This window comes from Hyla sarda, chromosome 9, assembly GCF_029499605.1.
Source record: "Hyla sarda isolate aHylSar1 chromosome 9, aHylSar1.hap1, whole genome shotgun sequence".
Classification (NCBI taxonomy): Eukaryota; Metazoa; Chordata; class Amphibia; order Anura; family Hylidae; genus Hyla; species Hyla sarda.
In genome coordinates, this window is record NC_079197.1 from 177,090,145 (window position 1) to 177,114,687 (window position 24,543).

At 38.5% G+C, this 24,543-nt stretch overlaps 1 protein-coding gene across 2 annotated transcripts in view; it reads left to right on the top strand.

Annotated features, from left to right (window-relative positions):
* LOC130291147 (connector enhancer of kinase suppressor of ras 2-like) overlaps nucleotides 1-24,543 on the top strand; it is a 563,764-nt gene that overhangs the window by 251,320 nt on the left and 287,901 nt on the right. The gene's annotated exons all lie outside the window — the stretch shown is intronic.

The window sequence follows — 24,543 nt, forward strand, 5'->3', positions numbered from 1 at the left end:
CTTGCGATTTGCGGCGATCGCCGACATGGGGGGCCTACATGGCCCCCCTCGGCGTTTGCCCTGGATCCCTGCTGAAGGATTTCAGCAGACATCCGGTTCCGATCTCTGCCCGGCGAGCGGCAGAGACCGGAAATACAACAGGACGTTCTCTAACGTCCTTGGGCATTAAAGCCCAGGTAAAGAGGACGTTAGAGAACGTCCTATGTCCTTAACAGGTTAAAGGGGTACACCGGTGAATTTTTTTTTTTTTTTTAAATCAACTGGTGCCAGAAAGTTAAACAGATTTGTAAATGACTTCTATTAAAAAATTTTTATCCTTCCAGTACTTTTTGCTGTATGCTACAGAGGAAATTTTTTTCTTTTTGAATTTCTTTTTTGTTTTGACCACAGTGCTCTCTGCCGACATCTCTGTCCGTGTCAGGAACTGTCCAGAGCATCATAGGTTTGCAATGGGGATTTTCTCCTGCTCTGGACAGTTTCTGATACAGGCATCAGGTGTCAGCAGAGAGCACTGTGGACAACACAAAAAAGAAATTCACAAAGAAAAGAATTTCCTCTGTATCATACAGCTGCTAAAAAGTACTGGAAGGGTAAAGATTTTTTTTTTTTATAGAAGTCATTTACAAATCTGTTTAACTTTCTGGCACCAGTTGATTAAAAAAAAAAAATAATGTTTTCCACCGGAGTAACCCTTTAAGAGGTTAAGCTGACACGCATTCATTTGGAGAATATTTGCGGAAAAAAAGTAAATTAACGCACAAATTATTTTTACGCAAATTTGAGCGCATCTTCAGACTGCGCCCCCTGCAAGTGCTCAGCGACAAAAGTGATAAAGCCATCACAGGCAACATAAAATCACGTCAAACTTAAATGGTAACTTTGGCGCACAATGTGCACGCAATTTAGCAGGTGCTCGCCAGCGGATCAATCCCCCCGGTGAGTTGTGAAGTTTCTTTTTCATTTGACTTTCTTCCCTTTTGTGGCGCGGAGATGTAATCACCATCTTCTGCCCCTCATTGTGACATTGTGGCCCCCGCCCCCTGTCTGACGGGCACAGCCTGGCATCGGAGCAGCTATTCAGGTATAAGTATGGGTGTATTAAGTATGGGTTGTATCGATACGGCCGTGCGTCAGCGGATCGCGCTCTGCGCTCGGAGTAATTGTTACTTTTCAGCGCCACAAAGAAGAACCTGCTGGAAAGTTTCTCGGTAACACTTGTCACAATATCATCTGCGGCTCAGAATCACACTCCGCTATAACAATATCGCAGGGTGACGCGGTGACAGCGCGAGGTTCTACACCCCGGGGCTGAGATGTGACCCTGATATCTCCGGTGTCGCCCTCCACGTATTCACACTGCAGCTACTGTGATGTATACAAACATTACGTCAATTTAGAGGCCACGGGCAGCTTCAGAACCAAATTCCTCTTATCCATGGAAAACGAGTTAACTCTACAGCAGTGTTTCCTAATAGTGATGAGCGGCAGGGGCCATATTCGAATTCACGATATTTCGCAAATATATTGATGATTATTCGTCCAATGTTCGCGAAATTCACATATTCCCTATGTTCATTTCGCTATATTCACTTTTCGCATGGAAAATTTGCATGTGAAAAAAAAATGAAATACAACAGACCCACGTGATAGAGCACAATGCGCAGGAAAAATTTGCATAAAAATTTGCCTGTGAAAAAAAAACACGAATATTCATCATTATGAATCTATAGCACTATATTCAAAACATTAGCGAAATCACAAAGTGACGATATTCGCAATAAAAATTTGCATTATGAATATTCGCGCTCAACACTAGTGATGAGCAGCAGGGGCCATATTTGAATTTGCAATATTTCGTGAATATATTGAAGATTATTCGTCCTATGTTCGCTTATTCGCATATTTGCTATGTTTATTCACTTATTTTTCCTTGCGAAAATTCGCATGGAAAATTCACATAAAATTCGCATAAAGGTTTGCATGTGGAAAAAAATGTGCATGGGGAATTTACATAAAAATGTGCATAAAAATTCTCATGTGAAAAAATAAAAAACAATATTTGTCATTATGAATATATAGCACTATATTCTAAATCTTGAAATAGCGAATTGCCGATATTCGCAATAAAAATTTGCATTACCAATACTCGTGCTCAACACTATTTCGCAGCTGTCCAGGCATGCTGAGAGGGAGTTATAGTTTTGCCACAGCTGGAGGCCCCCTGGTTGGGGGCCCCCTGGTTACTGCTCTACAGTAAATCTAAACAATCATTTTGTGTCTACAGTTCCGTAATTTTATTATAATATAATTATATTCTTGTATATAGGAGCAGTATTATAGCAGTTATATTCTTGTATATAGGAGCAGTATTATAGTAGATATATTCTTGTATATAGGAGCAGTATTATAGTAGTTATATTCTTGTACATAGGAGCAGTATTATAGTAGTTATATTCTTGTTGTATATAGGAGCAGTATTATAGTAGTTATATTCTTGTATATAGGAGCAGTATTATAGTAGTTATATTCTTGTATATAGGAGCAGTATTGTAGTAGTTATATTCCTGTATATAGGAGCAGTATTATAGTAGTTATATTCTTGTATATAGGAGCAGTATTATAGTTGTTATATTCTTGTATATAGGAGCAGTATTGTAGTAGTTATATTCCTGTATATAGGAGCAGTATTATAGTAGTTATATTCTTGTATATAGGAGCAGTATTATAGTAGTTATATTCTTGTATATAGGAGCAGTATTATAATAGTTATATTCTTGTATATAGGAGCAGTATTATAGTAGTTATATTCTTGTAGATAGGAGCAGTATTATAGTAGTTATATTCTTGTATATAGGAGCAGTATTATAGTAGTTATATTCTTGTATATAGGAGCAGTATTATAGTAGTTATATTCTTGTATATAGGAGCAGTATTATAGTAGTTATATTCTTGTATATAGGAGGCAGTATTATAGTAGTTATATTCTTGTATATAGGAGCAGCATTATAGTAGTTATATTCTTGTATATAGGAGCAGTATTATAGTAGTTATATTCTTGTACATAGGAGCAGTATTATAGTAGTTATATTTTTGTATATAGGGGCAGTATTATAGTAGTTATATTCTTGTATATAGGAGCAGTATTATAATAGTTATATTCTTGTATATAGGAGCAGTATTATAGTAGTTATATTCTTGTAGATAGGGGCAGTATTATAGTAGTTATATTCTTGTATATAGGAGCAGTATTATAATAGTTATATTCTTGTATATAGGAACAATATTATAGTAGTTATATTCTTGTATATAGGAGCAGTATTATAATAGTTATATTCTTGTATATAGGAACAGTATTATAGTAGTTATATTCTTGTAGATAGGAGCAGTATTATAGTAGTTATATTCTTGTATATAGGAGCAGTATTATAGTAGTTATATTCTTGTATATAGGAGCAGTATTATAATAGTTATATTCTTGTATATAGGAGCAGTATTATAGTAGTTTTATTCTTGTACATAGGGGCAGTATTATAGTAGTAATATTCTTGTATATAGGAACAGTATTATAGTAGTTATATTCTTGTATATAGGGGCAGTATTATAGTAGTTTTATTCTTGTATATAGGAGCAGTATTATAGTAGTTATATTCTTGTATATAGGAGACAGTATTATAGTAGTTATATTCTTGTATATAGGAGGCAGCATTATAGTAGTTATATTCTTGTATATAGGGGCAGTATTATAGTAGTTATATTCTTGTATATAGGGAACAGTATTATAGTAGTTATATTCTTGTATATAGGAACAGTATTATAGTAGTTATATTCTTGTATATAGGAGCAGTATTATAGTAGTTATATTCTTGTATATAGGAGCAGTATTATAGTAGTTATATTCTTGTATATAGGAGCAGTATTATAGTAGTTATATTCTTGTACACAGGAGCAGTATTATAGTAGTTATATTCCTGTATATAGGAGGTAGTATTAGAGTAGTTATATACTTGTATATAGGAGCAGTATTATAGTAGTTATATTCTTGTATATAGGAGCAGTATTATAGTAGTTATATTCTTGTATATAGGGGCAGTATTAGAGTAGTTATATTCTTGTATATAGGAGGCAGCATTATAGTAGTTATATTCTTGTATATAGGGGCAGTATTAGAGTAGTTATATACTTGTATATAGGAGCAGTATTATAGTAGTTATATTCTTGTATATAGGAGCAGTATTATAGTAGTTAAAGTTTATTCTTGTTAATATAGGACAGAACATCAGTCAGAAGTGGGTGACACTTACCTCAGGAGAAAGCTCCTTGGTGAACAATAAGATTATAAAGTCTCTCTTCCATCCTGAGGCCTAATGGGAAGTGACATCAAAAAATAACAAAGGGAAATGAGCAGAATTAGAGAGGTATGTGTGATTTTTGTCATCAGAGGAGCCATTAGAGCGCGCAGTAATACGGGATTAGATGACTTTGCAGGTTGGGATTTTACGGTTCCGTCCGTTCCCTTTGATTCAATAAAACATCTCAGCTAACGCACTATTCCCGGGGGCATCCGCCGTCTCGTGTTTCAGCGTCTTCTTCTGCGTAGTCATCTTTATTCAGGACACGGGAGGAGCTTTAATCAGAATTTCTCCGGCTCGTTCTAAACTTTCAATTAGAAGTTCATAAATGATTTAAAAGGATGGAAGCTCCTGAAGACCTGAGCAGGATGAGAAGCCATCAAGGCTGGAGACTTTTTTTTTTTATCAGATATTCCTGGGTGTCTCCTTTATCCCCTGAGTCCAATTTAGATGTCCTGGTTTTAGTAGGATGGTTCCAGAGTCCCAACATTGGCCCTGATTAGAGATGAGCGAACTTACAGTAAATTCGATTCGTCACAAACTTCTCGGCTCAGCAGTTGATGATTTATCCTGCATAAATGAGTTCAGCTTTCAGGTGCTCCAGTGGGCTGGAAAAGGTGGATACAGTCCTAGGAAAGAGTCTCCTAGGAATGTATCCACCTTTTCCAGCCCACCGGAGCACCGGAAAGCTGAACTAATTTATGCAGGAAAAGTCATCAACTGCCGAGCCGAGAAGTTCGTGACGAATCGAATTTACTGTAAGTTCGCTCATCTCTAGCCCTGATGTACTAAGAGTGTTGTGTAGGTTACTTTGTGGGTTTTATTTCCCTACAATTCTTTTTCCACGGTATTTACTAAGGTTTCCCTACATTTTGCTTTTTTTTTTTTTACATCTGCTCTGATTTGTCCAGTTTTCCTCAGGTCAAATCTACCACAAAATAAAATAGTGTTTTTGTGAAAATGTCGTGGACACACCCCCTTTTTCCGGTGACGACCACACCCCTTTCCCTGACAACCACGCCCCTTTTTTGGGTTTTCTAAGTAAGATGGAGAGTTGGTCGGGATTATTTCAATTCTGGCGCAAATTCTAACACAGACAGGATACCTGGTTCAATGCGCCAAAATCTGGCGCACAACCCGAAAAAAACATGTCGGGTTTACAATAGTAAATCAGGGCCGTTGGCCCTGATTTACTATTGTAAACCCGACATGTTTTTACAGGGTTGTGCGTCAGATTCTGGCGCATTGCTCCAGTTTTTGCGCCAGAATTGAAACAAAATCAAATTATCTCTCTATTTTACTGAGAAAACGTGAAAAAGGTGCGTGGCCACCGAAAAGGGGGCGTGTCCCTGACATTTTCACAAAAAAGCAACATATCTACTAAGGTTTCCACAGAAAATGTGGTGGATTTGAGCTGAGAAAAACCCAACAGATCAGAACATGTGTAAAAAAAAAAGAAAAATGTACGGAAAGTGGAAAATGTAGGGAATCTTAGTAAATATTGTGGAAAATAAATTGTAGGTAATTAACCCCTTAAAGGGGTATTCCGCCCCTAGACATCTTATCCCCTATCCAAAGGATAGGGGATAAGATGTCAGATCACCGGGGGTCCCACTGCTGGGGACCCCCGGGATCCCCGCTGCGGCACCGCACTATCATTACAGCACAGAGCGAGTTCGCTCTGCACGTAATGACGGGCGGTACAGGGGCCGGAGCATCGTGACGTCATGGCTCCGCCCCTCGTGATGTCACGGCCCGCCCCTTTCAATACAAGTCTATGGGAGGGGGCGTGGCGGTCATCACGCCCCCTCCCATAGACTTGCATTAAGGGGATGGGCCGTGATGTCATGAGGGGTGGAGCCATGACGTCACGCTGCTCCGTCCCCCGTATCGCCCATCATTACGTGCAGAGCGAACTCGCTCTGTGCTGTAATGATAGTGCGGTGCCGCAGCGGGGATCCCGGGGTCCCCAGCAGCGGGACCGAGGCGATCTGACATCTTATCCCCTATCCTTTGGATAGGGGATAAGATGTCTAGGGGCGGAATACCCCTTTAAGGACACATGATGTACTGGAACGTACTGGAATGCGTCCGCTCCCGATCTATAACGCGGGGCCACGGTCACGGCCTCTAACAATGGCCGGGACCCGTGGCTAATAGCTATTAACCCTTTAGAGGCGGCGTTCAAAGTTGAACTCCGCGTCTAAAGTGAAAGTATGCCGGTTAGCTCAGTGGGCTGTTCGGGATAGCCGCATGACTGCTCAGTGCCTGAGATCCAGGCATGAGCAATCAAGCGGCAGAACATTGATCACTGGTTTCCTATGAAAAACCAGTGATCAATGATAAAGATCAGTGTGTGCAGTGTTATAGGTCCCTATGGGATAACAATGATCAGTGTGTGCAGTGTTATAGGTCCTTATGGGATAACAATGATCAGTGTGCGCAGTGTTATAGGTCCCTATGGGATAACAATGATCAGTGTGTGCAGTGTTATAGGTCCCTATGGGATAACAATGATCAGTGTGCGCAGTGTTATAGGTCCCTATGGGATAACAATGATCAGTGTGTGCAGTGTTATAGGTCCCTATGGGATAACAATGATCAGTGTGTGCCGTGTTATAGGTCCCTATGGGAGCTATAACATTGCAAAAAAAAAAAAGTAAAAAAAAAGTAATAAATTAAATAAATTAATAAATAATAAAATAAATAAATAAAATAAAAAAATAAAAAAAATAAAAGATCATTTAACCTCTTCCCTATTAAAAGTTTGAATCACCCCCCTTTTCCCATAAAAAAAAACTGTGTAAATAAAAATAAACATATGTGGTATTGCCGCGTGCGGAAATGTCCGAATTATAAAAATATATTGTTAATTAAACCGCACGGTCAATGGCATACGCGCAAAAAAATTCCAAAGTCCAAAATAGTGCATTTTTGATCAATAAGTCCTATCAATGCAAAAATGGTACCGCTAAAAACTTCAGATCACTGCGCAAAAAATGAGCCCTCACACCGCCCCATATGCGGAAAAGTAAAAAAGTTATAGGGGTCAGAAGATGACAATTTTAAACGTATTAATTTTCCTGCATGTAGTTATGATTTTTTCCAGAAGTCCGACAAAATCACCTATATAAGTAGGGGATCATTTTAACCGTATGGACCTACAGAATAATGATAAGGTGTAATTTTTACCGAAATATGTACTACATAGAAACGGAAGCCCCCAAAAGTTACGAAACAGCTTTTTTTTTTTTCAATTTTGCCGTAGATTTTTGGGCAAAATGATTGATGTCATTACAAAGTAGAATTGGTGGCGCAAAAAATAAGCCAGAATATGGATTTTTAGGGGCAAAATTTAAAGAGTTATGATTTTTTAAAGGCAAGGAGGAAAAAAACGAAAATGCAAAAACGGAAAAACCCTCGGTCCTAAAGGGGTACTCCGGTGGAAAACTTTTTTTAAATCAACTGGTGCCAGAAAGTTAAACAGATTTGTAAATTACTTCTATTAAAAAAATCTTAATCCTTCCAGTACTTATTAGCTGCTGAATACTACAGAGGAAATTATTTTCTTTGTGGAACACAGAGCTCTCTGCTGACATCATGACCACAGTGCTCTCTGCTGACATCATGACCACAGTGCTCTCTGCTGACATCTCTGTCCATTTTAGGAACTGTCCAGAGCAGCATATGTTTGCTATGGGGATTTTCTCCTACTCTGGACAGTTCTTAAAATGGACAGAGATGTCAGCAGAGAGCACTGTGCTCGTGATTCAGAACTCTGTGTTCCTAAAAGAAAAGAATTTCCTCTGTAGTATTCAGCAGCCATTAAGTACTGGAAGGATAAAGATGTTTTAATAGAAGTAATTTACAAATCTGTTAAACTTTCTGGCACAAGTTGATAAAAAAAAAAAAAAAAAAAAGTTTTCCACCGGAGTACCCCTTTAAAACCCACAAAGAAAACTACACAACACTGTTAGTAAATCTGGGCCATTGCGGGAGATTTATCGAAACCTGTCCAGAGGAAAAGTTGCTGAGTTGCCCATAACAACCAATCAGATCGCATTTTCAAAAATTAAAGAAGCGATCTGATTGGTTGCTATGGGCAACTCAGCAACTTTTCCTCTGGACAGGATTCGATAAATCTCCCCCATTGTCTCTGTGTCTTGGGATCAGGAGTCCTGTGTTCAGTCATTGGCTGATCCTATTATATGAATCATATCCTGTGCTGATCACTGATAACAGGAAGTACTGTGCCTTTAGCTTTGCTCTGATTGGCTGCTCATGTAGGAACTTCCTGCCACGGATGGACCCTCCTCAACGCCGGTGGCAGGAAGTTCCTACAGAAGACACTACATGAGATCCACCATGATCCAACATGGTAGAAGTGAGAACCCGTATGTTATGGACTCGGTCACATTCTATAAGGGCATTGCCAATACTGCTCAATAGTGCCACCTTGGGACATTTTGGGGCTATTTTTATCTCAGTTTGGGCTATAAGTCCAGACACAGGTCAACCTATACAACATTTAATTTTTTTTAACATATGGTAAACAGAAAAAAAACTTGCCATTTTTGGACTACATTGTCTATTAACCCCTTAAGGACCGGGGGGTTTTCCGTTTTTGCATTTTCGTTTTTTGCTCCTTGCCTTTAAAAAATCATAACGCTTTCAATTTTGCACCTAAAAATCCATATGATGGCTTATTTTTTGCGCCACCAATTCTACTTTGTAATGACGTCAGTCATTTTGCCCAAAAATCTACGGTGAAACGGGAAAAAAAATCATTGTGCGACAAAATTGAAAAAAAAAAACGCTGTTTAGTAAATTTTTGGGGCTTCCGTTTCTACGTAGTACATTTTTCGGTAAAAATGACACCTGATATTTATTCTGTAGGTCCATACGATTAAAATGATCCCCTACTCATATAGGTTTGATTTTGTCGGACTTCTGGAAACAATCATAACTACATGCAGGAAAATTTATATGTTTAAAATTGTCATCTTCTGACCCCTATAACTTTTTATTTTTCCGTGTATGGGGCGGTATGAGGGCTCATTTTTAGCGCCGTGATCTGAAGTTTTTAACGGTACCATTTTTGCATTGATAGGACTTATTGATCGTTTTTTATTCATTTTTAAATGATATAAAAAGTGACCAAAAATGCACTATTTTGGACTTTGGAATTTTTTTGCGCGCACGCCATTGACCAAGCGGTTTAATTAATGATATATTTTTATAATTCGGACATTTTCGCACGCGGTGATACCATATATGTTTATTTTTATTTACACTGTGTTTTTTTTTTTTATTGGAAAAGGGGGGTGATTCAAATTTTTAATAGGGGAGGAGTTAAATGATCTTTATTCCCTTTTTTTTCCACTTTTTTTTTTGCAGTGTTATAGGTCCCATAGGAGTCTAGAACACTGCACACACTGATCATTGTTATCCCATAGGGACCTATAACACTGCACACACTGATCATTGTTATCCCATAGGGACCTATAACACTACACACACTGATCATTGTTATCCCATAGGGACCTATAACACTGTACACACTGATCATTGTTATCCCATAGGGACCTATAACATTGTACACACTGATCATTGTTATCCCATAGGGACCTATAACACTGCACACACTGATCTTCATCATTGATCACTGGTTTCTCATAAGAAACCAGTGATCAACGATTCTGCCGCATGACTGCTCATGCCTGGATCTCAGGCACTGAGCAGTCATTCGACGATCGGACAGCGAGGAGGCAGGTAGGGACCCTCCTGCTGTCCTGTAAGCTGTTCGGGTTGCCGCGATTTCGCAGCGGCTATCCCGAACAGCCCACTGAGCTAACCGGGAACTTTCACTTTTAGCCGTGCGGCTCAGCTCTGAGCGCGCGGCTAAAGGGTTAATAGCGCGCGGCGCCGCGATCGGAGGCAGGTTCCGGCTTCACTATGACGCCGGGCTCGCCGTGATATGACGCGGGGTTACTGTGTAACCCCGCGTTATATCAGAAGAGCAGGACCAAGGACGTACCGGTACGTCCTTGGCCCTTAAGGGGTTAAAGGGAGTACTCCGGTGGAAAACCTTTTTTTTTTTTTTTTTTTATTTAACTGGTGCCAGAAAGTTATGCAGATTTGTAAATTACTTCTATTTAAAAATCTAATTCCTTCCAGTATTTATCAGCTGCTGTATGCTCCAAAGGAAGTTATTTTCTTTTTGAATTTCTTTCCAGTCTGACCACAGTGCTCTCTGCTGACACCTCTGTCCATGTCAGGAACTGTCCAGAGTAGGAGCAAATCCCCAGAGCAAACATCTCTTTCTCTGGACAGTTCCTGACATGGACAGAGGTGTCAGCAGAGAGCACTGTGATCAGACTGGAAAGAAATTCAAAAAATAAAGAGCTTCCTGTGGAGCATACAGCAGCTAATAAGTACTGGAAGGATTAAGATTTTTTTTAAATAGAAGTCATTTACAAATCTGTTTAACTTTCTGGCACCAGTTGATTTAAAAAAAAAAAAAAAAAAGTTTTCCACAGGAGTAACCCTTTAAAGAAAATGGCCCTGCTGCGGTATGTGCTGGAATCCTTTTTTCTGGTATCCCGAAAACATGATATGGATGTGGCCTTATAGATGTGGGTGTGACCAGGGCTCAAGTCCTGCAGGAACGCATGGGAATGGAGTTCCTGCACTTTCCCACATCAACACTGTTCCCATTAACTGGAGTCTTGCAGGACCAGCCCTTGAGTTGAAATCTTGGGTGAGTTCCCACAATTTTTTCCCAGGACTTGACCCCTGGGTGTGACCCTTGGTGCCAGTGATGAAGAACATAAATTCTGATGGTTAAAAGGGTACTCCAGTGGAATTTTTTTTTTTTAATCAACTGGTGCCAGGAAGGTAAACAGATTTGTAACTTACTTCTATTTAAAAAATCTGAATCCTTCCAGTACTTATCAGCTGATGTATACTACAGAGGAAGTTGTTTTCTTTTTGAATTTCTTTTCAGTCTGACCACAGTGCTCTCTGCTGACACCTCTGTTCATGTCAGGAACTGTCCAGAGCAGGAGAGGTTTGCTATGAGGATTTGCTCCTACTCTGGACAGTTCTTTACATGGACAGAGGTGTCAGCAGAGAGCACTGTGGTCAGACTGGAAAGAAATTCAAAAAGAAAAGAACTTTCTGTGGAGCATACAGCAGCTAATAAGTACTGGAAGATTACGTTTTTTTTTTTTATATATAGAAGTAATTTATAAATCTGTTTAACTTTCTGGCCCCAGTTGATAAAAATAAAATAATAATGTTTTGCATCAGAGTACCCCTTTAAGTTCCTCCTCTTCCTGGCCCCTCATCCTTGACCACTAAACTTCTGATCCCATAGAAACACATGAACCTGGCGGTCTTTGTCATTACGGTCACATTTACTTACCCGGTGACGTTGTCGGATATATTGATCTAGAGATCTAACCTCGTAATTAGGGCGACTCTGTCCAGAGAAGGAGGATTTCACGGCCAATAAATCTCAGTCTCCACGTATTAGGAATAGATCCGCTCTTAATGCGGAGATGAAGCGCTAATCCCATTAGTCGCTGCTCCGGCCTCGGTCAGGTCCTCAGGGGTTTCTAGGTTTAGTGACATCTCTATGGCTTAGAGTAATCTTTTTATACTCTCGGCTCAGGATGGTTCCCCGGACTCTACTTTCTTATGAGATTGTTTGAGACTGGACCTAAAGAGACCTCCGGCCCAAACTGAAGCCGTCTCATAGCTGGTGACCAGTGCAGTCTGTTCTAAAGTTCTCTTCACTCATCTGATAGCTACTTCCTGTCAGGTGATAGCTACTTCCTGTCAGCCATAACAGTTCTCTAAGATTTACTTTATGCCAGTGTTTCCCGACTAGGGTGCCTCTAGCTGTTGTAAAACTACAACTCCCGGCATGCCCGGACAGCCGAAGGCTGTCCGGGCATGCTGGGAGTTGTAGTTATGCAACAGCTGGAGGCACCCTGGTTGAGAAACACTGGTTTCTGCCAGGGCTCAAGTCCTGCAGGAATGCATGGGAACGGAGTTCCTGTACTTTTTCCACAGCAGGAACACCGTTCCCATAAGCAGGCCCTTGTAGTATCGGCCCTTGATTGGAAATCTTGGTTGTGTGCCCCCACGTTTTTTCCCGGGACTTGACCCCTGATTTATGCCAAGCATCATAGCATGTTAGTGTTCATCTGATGGGTTTTAAGGAGTTATACAGTATTATAAAAACAGAAACAGCGCTACTCTTGTCCTTAGTTTGCGTGCGGTATGACAGCTAATTTTCCATTAAAGTTAAAGGGGTACTCCGGTGGAAAACTTTTTTTTTTTTTAAATCAGCTGGGGACAGGAAGTTAAACAGATTTGTAAATCACTTCTATAAGAAAAACATTTGAGGTGTTCTCTGTCACGTTTGCCGTGTTCTTTCTGTCACGTTTGCCGTGTTCTTTCACCATCACGTTTGCCGTGTTCTTTCACCATCACATTTGCAGTGTTCTTTCTGTCACATTTGCCGTATTCTTTCTGTCACGTTTGCAGTGTTCTTTCACCATCACGTTTGCCTTGTTCTTTCACCATCACGTTTGCCTTGTTCTTTCTGTCACGTTTGCCTTGTTCTTTCTGTCACGTTTGCCGTGTTCTTTCACCATCACGTTTGCCTTGTTCTTTCTGTCACGTTTTCCGTGTTCTTTCTGTCACGTTTGCAGTGTTCTTTCACCATCACGTTTGCCGTGTTCTTTCACCATCACGTTTGCCGTGTTCTTTCACCATCACGTTTGCCTTGTTCTTTCTCTCACGTTTGTCGTGTTCTTTCTGTCATGTTTGCAGTGTTCTCTCACCATAACGTTTGCCGTGTTCTTTCACCATCACGTTTGCCTTGTTCTTTCTGTCACGTTTGCCATGTTCTTTCTGTCACCTTTGCAGTGTTCTTTCACCATCACGTTTGCCGTGTTCTTTCACCATCACGTTTGCCGTGTTCTTTCACCATCACATTTGCTTTGTTCTTTCTGTCACGTTTGCCTTGTTCTTTCTGTCACGTTTGTCGTGTTCTTTCTGTCACGTTTGCAGTGTTCTTTCACCATAACGTTTGCAGTGTTCTTTCACCATCACGTTTGCAGTGTTCTTTCTGTCACGTTTGCCGTGTTCTTTCACCATCACGTTTGCCGTGTTCTTTCTGTCACGTTTGCCGTGTTCTTTCTGTCACGTTTGCAATGTTCTTTCACCATCACGTTTGCCGTGTTCTTTCTGTCACGTTTGCCGTGTTCTTTCTGTCACGTTTGCCGTGTTCTTTCACCATCACGTTTGCCTTGTTCTTTCTGTCACGTTTGCAATGTTCTTTCACCATCACGTTTGCCGTGTTCTTTCTGTCACGTTTGCCGTGTTCTTTCACCATCACGTTTGCCATGTTCATTCACCATCACGTTTGCCGTGTTCTTTCACCATCACATTTGCAGTGTTCTTTCTGTCACGTTTGCAGTGTTCTTTCTGTCACGTTTGCCGTATTCTTTCTGTCACATTTGCAGTGTTCTTTCTGTCACGTTTGCAGTGTTCTTTCTGTCACGTTTGCAGTGTTCTTTCTGTCACGTTTGCCGTGTTCTTTCTGTCACATTTGCCGTGTTCTTTCTGTCACGTTTGCCGTGTTCTTTCTGTCACATAGTTTCTGTGGAGATTTCCCAGAATCGACTCATGTAACATTTATAATGGTCACATAATATAGATTGTCACCGCTGACACCATCGCTTTTCCTCCTATTGCAGGGAGGTCACAGGTCAGGTCTCTAGACGATAAGACATTTGTGTCTCTGGTATGAAGGAGATGATAGTCATGGGAGCTTTTCTGGCTAACCAGCGCCAGACGCCTCTGTGACAGTCCTGTGGTGCCTGCTGTGGAGTCTTCAGACACTGCGGATGTAATTATTAGTGATCTCTCTGCAAAGCGGCTCACAGCGCCACCTGGCCAGTGTTTTACCGGCATAGCCGGTATTCTTATATTAAAAATACGGGCAATGCAATGCCTGGTATTTATCCAACCAATCCTCCCACTCCCGGAAAGTTGCACCATAACCTATACCAATGTTTCCCAACCAGAGGGCCTCCAGCTGTTGCAAAACTACAACTTCCAGCATGCCCGGACAACTGCTGTCTGGGCATGCTGGGAGTTGTAGTTTTGCAACTGCTGGAGGCACCACAGGTTGGGAAACACTGACCTATGACTATATACTCCTATATGGTCCAACATGCTGGGAGTTATAGTTTTCATTTGGGGCAGCTGCTGAGCCACAGGCTGTATCAGGGCATGCTGGGAGTTGTAATTTTGCAACATCTGGCAATCCACAGTTTGGAGACCCCTGACCTAATGGAAAGCGATTATAATGTGATTCATCATATGAACCCAATAAGGGGGACGCATTGATGTATTGCAAAGATGAGGGCTGTATGATGGGACTGTAATAAGGGTTTCCTGCCCTCGCTGCGTCAGCACGATGGAACCGCATTAGTCTACGTGCACACCGCTAGGACCCCAGAGTAATGCAGCGGCGGCCCAGATAGGTAATTCACCCATCACTATGTACAACTGATGTGCGGCTGGTGGAGACGAACCATTTCTGACATATCATTACTATTACGATCCTCAGACGCCGCTCTGAAAAGTCACATCAAGAAACCGAGCCAAACAAGATGGCTTCCGGCAATAATGGTGATGCCGCTGGAGGTTTGTCTTGCAGAACACAGAAGGGCACCTTAACATTCGGTTGCTTCTTGTGGCTTCTTGTAGATTTCTCATTGACTCTGTGAATCTTAAATGTGTGATTGAAATCCAAGTGTCGTTATTATTTATTATGCAGTCAATGTAATCTTTAATTATAGCATGCAAAAAAGATAAAAGGTGAACAAATCCTAAAAAGCACGACTGACGCCTTTTGGACAATATGTCCTTAGTTGTGGTTGACTATGACTAAGGACACATTGACCGAAACCTGTCAGTCGTGCTTTTAGGATTTGATTTTTGTAGGCCATAAATCATTGGTCGACTTGTGCAGTTCAGGGCGGATTATAGCGTATGCACTAAAATGGCAACCAAATCAAATTAATTATTATTATTTTTTTTAAATCAGGAGACAGTGAAGTGTGCATGCGAATATTAAGGGAGTGAGGTCAGTCTGCAGCCACTAAAGCCATCGACAGACATGAAGGAGGGACTATTCTGATTTGTTTCCCAATTGGTTAAGTTGCAAAACAACAACTCCCAGCATGCCCGGACAGCCTTCGGGCACGCTGGGAGTTGTAGTTTTGCAACAACTACAGAACCTGCAGAAGACATGGTAGGCAAGCCTGACACTAAGTTACCTTTTACTGTAACAACATTGAGGGACATTTATCAATCTTTGCTTATGTATTCTTTTTTTTAGTAATTTTTTCCTTACTTTTTTTTTTGCTTATCTGTGACGTATTTATCAACTGGTTTCAGCCTGTTGATAATTTTCTTTCACGTAAGCAATTTTTCCTTTTTTACTTTGGTAGTAGCTTTTTCTGCTCCATGTTTGAGCCGGAGTAAATTTAGTTAATTGTAACCTTTTTATTGCGCAGTTGCGACTGTCGCAGTTAATAAATACCTGACTACCCGTAGTCCATTTTAAAATTATTACTACGTAGTTAATTTTTGGAAAACTTGCTTTTCTCGCTTTCCAGTCAAAATGTCGCACGAAAAATTGTGTAGTCGCAGTTGCGACAATTTTGCGACAATTATAGTAAAGAAAACCTGACTAAACCCGTTGATAAATGTCCATAATTGGGACTAGATGATACGTTCAAGAAGAAACAATAACATTGGCCCTCATTTACTATTGCAAACCCGACATGTTTTGTCGGGTTATGCTCCAGATTCTGTCGCATTGCGGCAGAAATTCTGTCTCCTATATACATATATATATATATATATATATATATATATATATACCTATATACTGCTCCTATATACAAGAATATAACTACTATAATACTGCTTCTATATACAAGAATATAACTATTATAATACTGCCTCCTATATACAAAAATATAACTACTATAATACTGCTCCTATATACAAGAATATAGCTACTATAATACTGCTCCTATATACAAGAATATAACTACTATAATAATGCCCTCCTATATACAAGAATATAACTACTATAATACTGCTCCTATATACAAGAATATAACTACTATAATACTGCTCCTATATACAAGAATATAACTACTATAATACTGCTCCTATATACAAGAATATAACTACTATAATACTGCTCCTATATACAAGAATATAACTACTATAATACTGCTCCTATATACAAGAATATAACTACTATAATACTGCTCCTATATACAAGAATATAACTACTATAATACTGCCTCCTATATACAAGAATATAACTACTATAATACTGCTCCTATATACAAGAATATAACTACTATAATACTGGCTCCTATATACAAGAATATAAATACTATAATACGTCTCCTATATACAAGAATATAACTACTATAATACTGCCCCTATATACAAGAATATAACTACTATAATACTGCCCCCTATATACAAGAATATAACTACTATAATACTGCTCCTATATACAAGAATATAACTACTATAATACTGCCCCTATATACAAGAATATAACTACTATAATACTGCCTCCTATATACAAGAATAAAACTACTATAATACTGCTCCTATATACAAGAATATAACTACTATAATACTGCCTCCTATATACAATAATATAACTACTATAATACTGCTCCTATATACAAGAATATAACTACTATAATACTACCTCCTATATACAAGAATATAACTACTATAATACTGCCCCCTATATACAAGAATATAACTACTATAATACTGCCCCTATATACAAGAATATAACTACTATAATACTGCCCCCTATATACAAGAATATAACTACTATAATACTGCTCCTATATACAAGAATATAACTACTATAATACTGGCTCCTATATACAAGAATATAAATACTATAATACGTCTCCTATATACAAGAATATAACTACTATAATACTGCCCCTATATACAAGAATATAACTACTATAATACTGCCCCCTATATACAAGAATATAACTACTATAATACTGCTCCTATATACAAGAATATAACTACTATAATACTGCCCCTATATACAAGAATATAACTACTATAATACTGCCCCCTATATACAAGAATATAACTACTATAATACTGCTCCTATATACAAGAATATAACTACTATAATACTGCCCCTATATACAAGAATATAACTACTATAATACTGCTCCTATATACAAGAATATAACTACTATAATACTGCTCCTATATACAAGAATATAACTACTATAATACTGCTCCTATATACAAGAATATAACTACTATAATACTGCTCCTATATACAAGAATATAACTACTATAATACTGCCTCCTATATACAAGAATATAACTACTATAATACTGCTCCTATATACAAGAATATAACTACTATAATACTGGCTCCTATATACAAGAATATAAATACTATAATACGTCTCCTATATACAAGAATATAACTACTATAATACTGCCCCTATATACAAGAATATAACTACTATAATACTGCCCCCTATATACAAGAATATAACTACTATAATACTGCTCCTATATACAAGAATATAACTACTATAATACTGCCCCTATATACAAGAATATAACTACTATAATACTGCCTCCTATATACAAGAATAAAACTACTATAATACTGCTCCTATATACAAGAATATAACTACTATAATACTGCCTCCTATATACAATAATATAACTACTATAATACTGCTCCTATATACAAGAATATAACTACTATAATACTACCTCCTATATACAAGAATATAACTACTATAATACTGCCCCCTATATACAAGAATATAACTACTATAATACTGCCCCTATATACAAGAATATAACTACTATAATACTGCCCCCTATATACAAGAATATAACTACTATAATACTGCTCCTATATACAAGAATATAACTACTATAATACTGGCTCCTATATACAAGAATATAAATACTATAATACGTCTCCTATATACAAGAATATAACTACTATAATACTGCCCCTATATACAAGAATATAACTACTATAATACTGCCCCCTATATACAAGAATATAACTACTATAATACTGCTCCTATATACAAGAATATAACTACTATAATACTGCCCCTATATACAAGAATATAACTACTATAATACTGCCTCCTATATACAAGAATAAAACTACTATAATACTGCTCCTATATACAAGAATATAACTACTATAATACTGCCTCCTATATACAATAATATAACTACTATAATACTGCTCCTATATACAAGAATATAACTACTATAATACTACCTCCTATATACAAGAATATAACTACTATAATACTGCTCCTATATACAAGAATATAACTACTATAATACTGCTCCTATATACAAGAATATAACTACTATAATACTGGCTCCTATATACAAGAATATAAATACTATAATACGTCTCCTATATACAAGAATATAACTACTATAATACTGCCCCTATATACAAGAATATAACTACTATAATAATGCCTCCTATATACAAGAATATAACTACTATAATACTGCTGCTATATACAAGAATATAACTACTATAATACTGCCTCCTATATACAAGAATATAACTACTATAATACTGCTCCTATATACAAGAATATAACTACTATAATACTGCTCCTATATACAAGAATATAACTACTATAATACTGGCTCCTATATACAAGAATATAAATACTATAATACGTCTCCTATATACAAGAATTTTAACTACTATAATACTGCCCCTATATACAAGAATATAACTACTATAATACTGCCCCTATATACAAGAATATAACTACTATAATACTGCCTCCTATATACAAGAATATAACTACTATAATACTGCTGCTATATACAAGAATATAACTACTATAATACTGCCTCCTATATACAAGAATATAACTACTATAATACTGCTCCTATATACAAGAATATAACTACTATAATACTGCTCCTATATACAAGAATATAACTACTATAATACTGCTCCTATATACAAGAATATAACTACTATAATACTGCTCCTATATACAAGAATATAACTACTATAATACTGTTCCTATATACATACAAGAATATAACTACTATAATACTGCTCCTATATACAAGAATATAACTACTATAATACTGCTCCTATATACAAGAATATAACTACTATAATACTGCCTCCTATATATACAAGAATATAACTACTATAATACTGCTCCTATATACAAGAATATAACTACTATAATACTGCTCCTATATACAAGAATATAGCTACTATAATACTGCTCATATATACAAGAATATAACTGTACATGGTCAGTGACTAGTAGCAGGACTCCCCATCTGGCGGTGTTGCTCGGTATGTACATTGATGTTTTGCCCGCTCCCGGTGACGTCACCCCAGCTGCTCTCGGCGTCTCACACAGATCAGCTGGAATGAAGTGTTGGGGTCAATTTACATTCGGCTTTGTGAATATAATCATGGATGAATACGAGTCATTTCTATTTGAATAACTTTTTTTTTTTTTTTTGCTTCGCCAGCACAGAGAACAGAAATCCGGGGAGGGGGGGACCGAGCAGTGAGGTAGGGCGGGCGAGCGTCAGCAAATGAAATATTGATTCATTCATATTTAGGCGCTCGGCTTAGAGCCGATGAATCATTAAGTCTATTTAACCAGGAGCAGAGCAGCGCCCGCGTGTTAATCAGCCCGGGATTGATTTCTGAAATAAAAGAGGAACGGAGAAATTGAACTAAAATGGCAACGAAATAGAATTTTCTAATTTTTTTTATTTTAATTATTTTTTATTTTTTATCGAGAGACAGTAAACTGCGAGCGAGGTCAGTCTGCAGCAGCTAAAGCCATAGACAGACATGAAGGAGGAACTATTCTGATTTGTTTTCCAATCGGTTAAGATGCAAAACTACAACTCCCAGCATGCCCGGACAGCCTTCGGCTGTCCGGGCATGCTGGGAGTTGTAGTATTGCAACAACTGCAGAACCCGTACAAGACATGTTAGACAAGCCTTTCACTGTAACAACATTGTAACTAGTTAATACGTTCAAGAAGAAACAATAACATTGCTTTCTTATATCTACTAGTTGTTCAGGAGCAGTTAAAGGGGTTATCCAGGAAAAAACTCTTTTTTTTTTATATCAACTTGCTCCAGAAAGTTAAACAGATTTGTAAATTACTTCTATTAAAAAATCTTAATCCTTGCAATAATTATCAGCTTCTGAAGTTGAGTTGTTCTTTTCTGTCTGGCAACAGTGCTCTCTGCTGACATCTCTGCTTGTCTCGGGAACTGCACAGAGTAGAATAGGTTTGCTATGGGGATTTGCTCCTAAACTGGGCGGTTCCCGAGACAGGTGTCATCAGAGAGCACTTAGACAGAAAAGAACAACTCAACTTCAGAAGCTCATAAGTACTAAAAGGATTAAGATTTTTTAATAGAAGTAATTTACAAATCTATTTAACTTTCTGGAGCCAGTTGATATATATAAAAAATCTTGTGTTTTTCCTGGATAACCCCTTTAATATGCATTGCTCTGGATCAGCTATTCCTGACTGAAAGCCCTAGATTGTTTAGAGTGGAGTTTTTATTGGTCGACTTGTGCAGTTCAGTGCGTATGCTCCGTAACTACATTGTAACTACATGTGAAAGGTTACCTTTAATCAAAAAAAACTTTTGATATATTATAGATTAATGTATGCAGAATAACTTTCCAATTGCATGTTATTAAAAAATATGCTTCTTTCTATTTAATTTTCCACTTTGAAAAAATGACCACTAGAGGTCTCCCTACCAGTCCTGGCCACAAGCCCTTTTTATAGATTTCAGACTCATGCTGGAGTCCTAAATCTTAGACTGCAGCCAGGACACAGACAAGCTCAGCACTGCTCCCTGCCTGTCAATCAGACAGGCAGGAGCCAGCACTGTGCTCATAGCACAGCAGGGCATACTCCTGTCTCTGCCTTACTGCAGGCTCTCATTCATTTTACTATCTGAGCTCCTCTTTCTTCATTGCACATGCAGTTGTAAACAGAGAGGAGAAGATTCAGAGCTGCCAGCTGAGCTTGTCTGTGTCCCGGCTGCAGTCAGAGATTTAGGACTCCAGCATGAATCTGAAATCTATAAAAAGGGTTGTGGCCAGGACTGGTAGGGAGACCTCTAGTGGTCATTTTTTCAAAGTGGAAAATTAAATAGAAAGAAGCATATTATTTTTTTAATAACATGCAGTTAATATCCAAAAGTCTTCTCAAAAGTTAATATCAAAAGTTTTCTTGAAGAAACAATAACATTGGCCCTCATTTACTTAGAAATTCGGGTTGTAAGTCTATGTTGCTTTCTTACCCGACTGCTTTTTTCCCCTGGTATTTATTATTATGTCGCATCCTATTTGTCGCTCGTGGGTTTCGTTGGTTTTGGTTTCCAACTCCTCTGAGCTGTCGGGAAAAAATCCACAACAATTCAACAAATTCGGGTTGGAAACCTTTATAAATACGTGGGAAAGCTCAGAAATGTTGAGTTACGCCCCTTTTTCGGGTTTGGGAGAATCCACATCGGGTCCGTCGGGAAAAAATGTTGCATCGTGTCGCAGACTGGCGCACGATGTCTGCAACATGTCGCAGACAAAGATGCGCCAAAAAAAAAACACAAAACAAGTCTGGTTTAGAACAGTAAATGAGGGCCATTGTCTTCTATATCTACTAGTTGTTCAGGAGCAGTTAATATTCATTGCTCTGGATCAGCTATTCCGGACTGACAGCACTGGATTGTTTAGAGTGGAGTTTTTATTGGTTGACTTGTGCAGTTCAGTGCGGATTATACCGTATGCTCTGTAACTACATTGTAACTACATTTTAATTCAATACTTTCTTGAAGAAACAATAACATTGTCTTCCCCTATATCTACTAGTTGTTCGGGAGCAGTTACTATCCATTGCTCTGGATCAGCGTATCTTGACTGACAGCACTGGATTGTTTTGAGGGGAGTTTTTATTGGTCGGCTCGTGCAGTTCAGTGCGGATAACAGCGTATGCTCTGTGCGTTTAAACCCAGAGTTTCTTGAATCGCTCTAGTTCGAGACTGGTTCTTGGTTTCTAGGGTATTTTATGCCTCTGCTTTCTGTAATACTATTTTTTGTACTTTAAACTTGTTGCTATTTTGCTCATTTTAAAACATTTTATTATATATTTTATTTGTTCAAATCAATTGGCGCCAAAAGTTAAACAGATATGTAAATAACTCTTAAAAAATCTTAATCCTTCCAGTACTTATCAGCTGCTGTATGTTCCAGATGAAGTTGTGTAGTTATTTCCAGTCTGCCCACAGTGCTCTCTGCTGACACCTCTGTCCATGACAGGAACTGTCCAGAGCAGGAGAGGTTTGCAATGGGGATTTTCTCCTGTGCTGGACAGTTCCTAAAATGGACAGCAGAGGTCAGCAGAGAGCACAGTGGTCATGACATCAGAGGAAATGCATTTCTTTTTTTTATTTCTCTTTAGGATACTGAAAGGATTAAGATTTTTTTTAATAGAAGTGATTTACAAATCTGTTTAACTTTCTGGCACCAGTTGATATAAAAAAAAAAAGTATTGCACAGGAGTACCCCTTTAAAGGGGTACTCCGAGCCTAGAAGTCTTATCCCCTATCCAAAGAATAGGGGATAAGATGTCTGATCGTGGGGGACCCCCGTGATCTCCCTGCTGCCACCAGCATTTGTTTACAGCACTGGAGGCTCGTGACGTCACAGTCATGACCCGCTCGTGACATCACGGCCACGCCCTCTCAATGCAAGTCTATGGGAGTGGGCGTGACTGCCGTCACGCCCCCTCCCATAGACTTGCATTGAGGGGGCGTGGCCGTGATGTCACGAGAAGGGCGTGATGTCACAAGCCTCCGCCCCGCATCGCCAGTCATCCGGCACAGAACGAAGTCCACTCTGTGCACCAGATGTCTGGGGTGCTGTAGCCAGGATCGCGGGGGTCCCCAGGGGCGGGGTCCTCAGGGGCGGGATCCCCGTCATCAAACATCTTATCCCCTATCCTTTGGATTGGGGATATGATGTCTAAGAGCAGAGTACCCCTTTAATTTTCAATTATATATATATATATATATATATATATATATATATATAAATTATATCATATAAAATCACAGAAAATGTAAAGCTTGCAATGCATTGTGGGTGGTAAAAATCACTAGGCTCCATCTATTCATATGTTATAGAGTTAGAACTCCAGGCATCTCCACTTGTTGTCAGGGTTGTGTTTGTCATACAACCCATTTGAAGTGTAAGGGTGGGTCCACATCATGATTTTGCTATACGGTTTCGTCATACGGTTTCATAACAAAAAAACGTATGCAACCGTACAGAAAACCATGTCCATAGACTTCCTATTCAAAACCGTATGCACCATATTGCATAGGGTTGTCTCCGTTTTTAAAGCCATACGGTTTTTTACTTTTTTTTTTTTCCAGACAGAAAACCGTGGCCTACCACGGTTTTTGGTCGGGGTGAAAAACTGTATTAAACCGTATACGTTTTTTTTAAAACATGGGAGTCAATGGGAACCGTACAGAACTGCATGTCCGTACGGTTCCATCTGGTTTTCACCATACGGTTTTTGACTTTCCACAGTTTTTTTTCTTGGAATTTCAATCAAACAAGTGAAACTTTATTCATAACGGAATGAAAAGTTCAAAATGTATATGGTTTTTTTTCATAAAAAACAGATGCAACCGGACATCATTTTTCAAACCGTATAAAGATAAAAATTCGTATACACGTTTTGATACAGTTTAGTCCGATTTTGAGGAATCCGTTTTTTTAAATCAAAAATCTGATACAAAACATCTCGTTTTTGCAATACGGTTCCCGCATCCGGTTTCAGTGTAAAAACCGTATGGAACCGTATTGCAAACCATATGTATAGACATGTCATTGAAAACCGTATGCCAAATGTAGCATCCGGTTGTGTACGTTTTGCACCATTTACGGTTTTATCTGTTTTTTTCCCGTACACAAAACCGTAGTCTACTACGGTTTTATGTCCA